Below are 8034 nucleotides of genomic sequence, written 5' to 3'. Positions count from 1 at the left end.
CTCGAACGCTCCTTATTGCCTCACACATTCCTCACAAATTCTGGGTTGAAGGTTTTCTTACTGCCGTCTATCTTATCAATCGCCTACCTCCAGTCAACAAGTCTTCCCCTTGGGAACAATTTTTCAAGAAAGTTCCAGATTACAAGTCTCTTCGGGTCTTTGGATGTCAATGATTTCCTTGGTTAAAACCATACACCAATTCCAAATTAGATCCCAAGAGCAAGATGTTTTCATTGGCTACAGCTTAGCTCATAAGGGGTATAGATGTCTAGATCCCTTCACTAATCGAGTTTATCTCTCTAGACATGTTCATTTTGATGAACATACATTTCCCTTTCATGATCCCCACCTTCTACAGTCCTCCACTACCCATACCCCAGAAGCTTACTCACCTTTTTCCCTTACCTTTCCCAATCTTTATTCCCCTCATTCTTTCACTTCCCGTGTTCCACCACCCATATCTTCCTCACCTACTCAACCTGCGCCAGTTACTCAACCTGAGCAAGTTCCTCAACCTGAGCACGTTAATTCTCCTGCTCCTTGTCCTGCACCTCTGCAACCTCCATCACCTCCCTCTTCTCCTCTACCAGCCTCTCATTCTCTACACCCTGCACCACATTCAGTCCCTCATATTTCCTCTATTCACCCAATGCAAACCCGATCTAAGTCAGGCATATACAAACCTAAGGCCCTTACTGCCACAACACATCCTCTGCCTTCTCATTTTGACAGTGAGTTTATACCTACTACATATCTCCAGGCTTCCAAACATTCACAGTGGAGGGCTGCTATGCAGGATGAATTCAATGCTTTACAAAGTACAGGCACTTGACAGCTTGTTCCTTCTACCTCTACTCATAATTTGGTTTGCTGTAAATGGGTTTTCCGGATTAAAAGGAAACCAGATGGCTCTGGGATCGTTACAAGGCTAGACTCGTTGCCAAAGGTTACAATCAGCAAGAGGGCATTGATTATGGTGATGCTTTTAGCCCGGTTGCTAAACCTGTGACTATCCGCATCATTCTCACCCTCGCCGTCCAATCAAACTGGTTTTTACACCAGCTGGATGTAAGTAATGCTTTTCTACATGGTTCTTTGAAAGAGAATGTATATATGGCTCAACCCCCTGGGTTCATTGATCAGGATCATCCTACTCATATCTGTCACTTGAAGAAATCCTTATATGGCTTAAAGCAAGCCCCTCGTGCTTGGTATGCAAAACTTCAATCTGCTCTTTTCTCCATGGGATTTCAAGCTTCACACTCTGATCATAGTCTGTTTGTGCTGCATAAACCTACCTTGGTTTTGGTTCTTGTGTATGTCGATGATATCATAGTGACTGGACCTTCTTCTAGTGTCTGCAACACCATCATTTCTCAGTTGCGATCTAAATTTCCAATCAAGGATCTCGGCGATCTTCATTATTTTCTAGGTCTGGAAGTTCAGAAATCCACCTCAGGAGCCTTCATTCATCAATCCAAATACATATTGGATCTTCTCAAGCGTACCAAAATGGATGGGGCAAAGCCATGTGCCACTCCCCTTAGTTCTGTCAAGCTTGATCACACTGGTTCCTTGTTGTCGAATCCCGAGGACTATCGTTCTATTGTTGGCGCTCTCCAATATCTTACATGGACCCGGCCTGATTTATCCTTTGCGGTTAATCTGGTGTGTCAGTTCATGCACTCTCCCCGGGAGCCTCACTTTCAAGCCGTGAAACGCATCCTCCGGTATCTAAAAGGGACACTTGGATTTGGCTTATGGTTTCCCAAAACCACATCTCCCCTACTTCTCAACGCCTACTCCGATGCTGACTGGGCAGGTTGTTCGTGGGATAGACGTTCCACTGGTGGCTTTTGCATCTTTCTTGGTCCTTGTCTAGTTAGTTGGAGTGCAAAGAAACAGCACACAGTTGCCCGATCCTCTACCGAAGCTGAGTACCGCTCCCTTGCCCATACCGCTGCTGAGATCACTTGGATCTGTCAACTCTTCTCTGATATTGGATTCAAATTGTCCTCCTTGCCACAAATTTGGTGTGACAATGTTTCTGCAATTGCCTTGGCTTCAAATCCGGTTTTTCATGCTCGAACAAAGCATGTTGAAATCGATTATCATTACATCCGTGAGCTTGTTTTGGCTAAGCTTCTTACTGTCAAATTTGTTTGCAGTGCGGATCAATTAGCGGATATTCACACCAAATCTCTGCCAAGACCACGTTTTCTTCTTCTTCGTTCCAAGCTTTCACTTCAACCTTCTCCGTTCAGCTTGAGGGGGTGTGAAAAGCAAGTTACCATTGTAAAACATTAGTGTTAGTCAAGTTAGTTAGTTGTTAGAATAGTTACAAATAGTTACCACTGTAACTATTCTCTTTACCTTTGTAAATCTAGTTTATATAAATACCTCAGTGTAACTAATTATAATGTAATGAAATCATTTCTCAATAAATGTTACCAAGACTTGTGCACGACTTAGGTTTGCCCGGCTTCACTTCGAGACTTGCATTGACCGTCTTCAACGTCGAAGTGAGGAGACTTAAGACTTCTAACGAAGACTTGTGATTTGGATTTTTTACATATCAAACATACCTTCATTTTTTGCTGATTGCTTTTGACAGCGTGACTCCACTGTCTCCATTATTGCTGATGCCCTTGTCGTGTAGCGTCGACAACCGCTCTTTTTGCTTTTGAATAAAGTAAAGTAGTCTATACGCATGTGCGTCTGGTCCACATCTTGAAGAGATTTTTTTTGTGTTGCTGTACAAATTGTGAGATATATATGCTAAAAAGTTAATAACTTAAAAAATAAAATTTCTCATAAATTCTTTTAGAACACTAGGGTACCACTTGTGTTTCTGTCACAATGAAAAATTTCTCGAAACATCTTGGCTGTCAGATTTCTCCAAAAGCATCTCACCTACTGTGAGCGCATCAAAAGAGGTTCAACCCACTGCTAAACCGTAAGGGTGCGTTTGCTGCACCGGACTGTTTCGGACTGGATTAGCTGCATGGATTAAGCTAGACTGACTTAGACTAGACTAAGTTGGACTAACTTAGTAAAGTGTTTGGTATAGTGTTGGACTAAGAAGAAGGATAATGATTTTTTTTTATTTTATTTTTTTTGTTTTTTTTTTTGGTTTGGAAACTAATGAAAATTCTAGTTAACATTAGCCAATTGTGAATAGGGGCAAACTGGAATGTGAATAGGGCGTGGTGAAATGGCACAACTACAATGCAATGTGGTCTTAAAATCTACAATACAAATGACGAGAATGAGATCACATTGATGTGGGACGTTGTCAACCCTTTGATCATCTCAAGAATAATAGTGATGGATAATTTTGCATTAATCAAAGAATTTACATGGTATCAACAAGATCAGGAGTGGAACCTAGTTTGGTTTGAACCCTTGAGCAAATGCGAATTTTATGGCTGGTGTGGAGCATTCATCATATGTGACCCCTTAGGAACTTACGGCTTGAGTGAGTTCGAGTAAAAATGCCTCCCAGGGTTTCAACCCTTGTTGGAAGTTGAGTGAAACATGAAAAATGCATTGAGTGACTGTGTGAGGAAGCACGAGGCATGCAGAAATGGCGAAGGTTTAATCAAAGTTGCCAATGTGAAAACTCCTAACACATCATGGGCACTGGTGGATACGAATTCGAGTTGGAAACAATGTGAGGATGAGTGCTTGAGAAACTGCTCTTGCTTGGCATAGAGAAAATTACGAGTTGGCTTAATTTACAAAATCCTGCTTCTTAGTAGATCCCCATAATTTACAAAATCCTAGTTAACATTAGCCAAAATATTTCACAGTACAAGGCTAACTTAGAAGCCATAACCTAAGATTGTACGATTAACAAAATACATCCCATGTCAAAAGGCACCACATAATATAATCATCCGCTTGCTTTGTCGCTTAAAAGCCTTTGGACAAATACTTTCTTAAGTTCTGAATCTATTGACCTGAACACTCCCACATTTTGTAGTTTTTCCAAAATAAGAGTCAATTCATCAATTTGATCCATAGGAGAAAGACCCATTGCTTTAAGTTCGCTAGCTATGTCACTATGATTTGCGGTAACTCGAACTATAGCTTCAGTTACCATTTGCATCATGTTCCCACTTTCAACATAAAATTCTTTCAGTCCATTGATAATTGCCTCGGTTCCATCACTTGAACTGCCCGTAGCTCTTTTCCTCTTTCCTTGGCTATTTGCAGATTGGTTGCTTTGTTGGCTTTGCTGGTTGACTGAATAAACATCATTTTCAGCTGCAAGATCACTTGCATCAACCTGATCATGACTTTGTTCCTCCATCATTTCAACAAGGTTTCAGCTACATTACCCGTAACCCGATCCTTTCCAAATATATATATATATATATATATATATGCAAATCTATCATACAGTGGAAAATGTTTGCTTCTCCATCCATCGGCTTCTTTATTTTTCTAAGATTTTATCAACATAACAATTCTAAAATTTAGCATGCGTAAGTTTAACAATTCTAAAATTTAGCATGCGTAAGTTTAGCAAGAATATAACTAATGTATAAATATAATAGGATATGAACTTGCACGTAAGTTTGCCATGCGTCATCACTGTCAATTTCAATGTACTTTTTGACATCATTCCATGCAAATCCACTCGTGTTTATCATGTCAAGGACCAAACTATATGTTTTTTTTTCCATTTCTTCAACTTTGACTCAGTATGTGGAGTTGCCTTTATATTTGAATTGGGACATAACACATTGACAACTTTCACTACTTCAATCTAAATACCTTGTTTGAAAGCACCTGTGTCACACTGTTGCCTCCGAGCAACAAAATCCTCAAGCACATATAGTAATGTTTCTTCCTCAAATGCTTCACATTTACGCCTCCTTCCTTTTGGCTCTTGAGCAGCATTCAAATTATTGTCGTTATCCATATCTAAACAAAAAATATTTGAATTTACTAAAGAAAAGCATCCATCCAAACAAGGAAAAAGTAAATCCAAAGTACTCGTCTAAAAAAGGAAAAGGTAAAACTGTAATCACACACACATAACTGGTGATGTTTATTGTGGACTATCAATTTAATAAAACGTAAATCCAAAGTACTCGTCTAAAAAAGGAAAAGGTAAAACTGTAATCACACACACATAACTGGTGATGCTTATTGTGGACTGTCGATTTAATAAAAAGTACACATCCAAGAAACAAAACGTCATACTGGAATGCTTACCAATTCAAGAAAAAATACGACTTGTACATACATCCACAAACATTATACTAGCAACTATAGTATTAAGAGATCATACATAACGACATTCAACAGACCACAATTCAACAATTCATGAATTCAATTATTCAAGAAAAAGTGCCAAGTTAATGAAATTCTTCGTGCAAATGAATTACATGATAAAACATAGAACCAGATGAATCTAATGCTAATTGGCTTTGTACTTTTTATCAATGCTATTGACATGTTTGGTCCAGTATAGATAGCTGCAACCTAATCTCATCTCAACATGCTCATATTTGTAAAATAGCATTATCCTGATTAAGATAAAAACATACTTCAACAATTAAATTCCTTACGGCATACAACCATAACATGTGATGTGAAGGCACAAAGGAAGCTGTAACTGCGTAACCCCATATCAGGAACCCATTTAACCTCATATAAGCTCCTCCCTCTTCCAGGTAGCAAAGAAAGTTAAATTGCACGCCACAAAGTATACATACAAAAATACAAATTATTTGATGCATGGAGCTACATGATAATTAAGCAGCCACATGCTAATTAAGCAGCTTACTTCAAACAGTTACAAACCCATTTTGCTCCCACACAAATAAATGTAACTGGAATGGGTTCCAAGGGAATTACAACCCAAAAAAAAAAAAGCCATCAAGATTTAAGCCTTTGTGTCACGCCCCGATCCCAACATACATCCAGGATTGACACGTGACGTCATCAAATAACCATATATCTAACACACTCGTCTCCGAGATATGTACCAAGCACATGCCATGCCTCGAATTGCGTAGTAAATTTTGTACACTTTATGGCTGCATCTAACCTTCTCGTTAGACTGCCTATGTACCCTACACAAGGATCAAGCCATTCGTAGTTCATCCTTCAACTCGACATATATCACAGTCCGTTCAAGCCGAAAGGCATAACATTCCTCAATCAAACATTTGGACTTGACAAGCATGAATTATTCGATTTAAGCTACATAACGAACCCACATGACAATCAAGGTTTCTATCTCATCCATCATATAAATCATTATGTTTCAACATAAAATCGCAATTCATATCATGTAATATATCAAAGAATCAGCAAAGCACAATAGTATCCTATAGTCGAACTGATCACTGATCTAATAATATTAATAACAATCATATTCAACATCATTCCACAATCACCTCAAGTAACCCATTCCATGAGTCAAGGAGACACGATATTGACATTTAATTATGTTAATCAGTCAACCAAATCACAATCAGTGCACGAAATTAAATAATGGAATTCTACATAATTCCTTGCCTGGATTCCAAGTAATAACCTGATAATTCTAATTTATACTCACAAGGTCTATTGTGGTAATTCTTATTCATTAAAATCTAAGGTTCTAGACTAACCTTATGGAAATGAGTAAGAGTAAGGAATCCAGACCACTCAACGAAACTAAAATACCAAGCTGCTTCTCACGCTTTACCCAGATCTGTCATATTCAGTGCCTACATCAAGGGAATGGTGCACTGGCAAATCAAAACTTTGTTAAGCTGCGAATCTCGGGTGAGTGACAATAATACAAGTATGTGATATTCAATAAAAACAGATCATTGATCATAATCTATAAACATTGAGTATAGGATCATGCTTTATGAAATCATAATCAAGTCATTAAAAACTCCGAATGAGTCACCCAGACATCCAACGGCTTTTCCCATTCAAACCACCAAGATTTCCAAAAACCATCGTTCATATATACATTAAAACTAGGGCTAAAGGGAAGCAGTTCGGCCGAAGCCTACATAAGCAACCAAACAGGAAGTGCCCTCCCCTCAAAGAGGATTAACCAAGCAGAGCCACCCTTGAGAAAGTAACCAAGTAGGCAGTGACCCCCCCAACGTGAATTAACCAAGCAGAGTCACTACTACATCTGTTAAGAAGTGATCACCCAATGCAGATTAACCAAACATGATCACTCCTAAGCATACATGGCCATAAGGATCGCCCAATGTGGATTAACCAAGTGCGATCCGCATATATAACATGGTCCCCCAACGTGGATTAACCAAGCAGGACCACTAGTGACCCTTCAACGCGGATATACCAAGTAGAACCATAAGCATAATCTCATCGTGCAGGCAGTGATCACCTATCGCGGATATACCAAGCATGATCATCCTAAATACATATGGTCCTCCATCATGGATATACCAAGCAGGACCATATCCTAGCTCTAGGCAGTGACCACCCATCGCAGATATACCAAACATGATCACTCCTAGCATGCGTATGGTTCCCCATCGCGGATATACTAAGCAGAACCATATGCATAGTCTAATACCGTAGGCAGTGATCACCCAATGCGGATATACCAATCATGATCACCCCTAACAATTCCTCATCGCAGATATACCAAGCAGGACTATATCATATAGCTCTAGGTAGTGATCACCGATCGCGGATATACCAATCATGCTCATTCTTAGCATGCGTATGGTCTCCCATCGCGGATATACCAAGAAGGACCATCCGTGTACCACTACTACATGGTGCGGTCTCATCATCACACATTATACATAATTATACGCATACACGCTATTGATTCCACATATCAACCAACATCTTGTCATATGGAGCACAACACAAGGAATTCCCTTAATTACTATTTCTACTAAAAATCTAATAAAGTAACTAACTCATCTCCTAACTTTCATCCCCATCTCATTCTAGGTAGTAATGCCAAGTTCAAATAGGTATTCAGTTGGCAATCATATCCAAATAATTATCAAACTATATTTCGATCCCATA

Source organism: Malus domestica, chromosome 03 (genome assembly GCF_042453785.1).
Source record: "Malus domestica chromosome 03, GDT2T_hap1".
Classification (NCBI taxonomy): Eukaryota; Viridiplantae; Streptophyta; class Magnoliopsida; order Rosales; family Rosaceae; genus Malus; species Malus domestica.
This window is presented reverse-complemented; position numbering follows the sequence as displayed.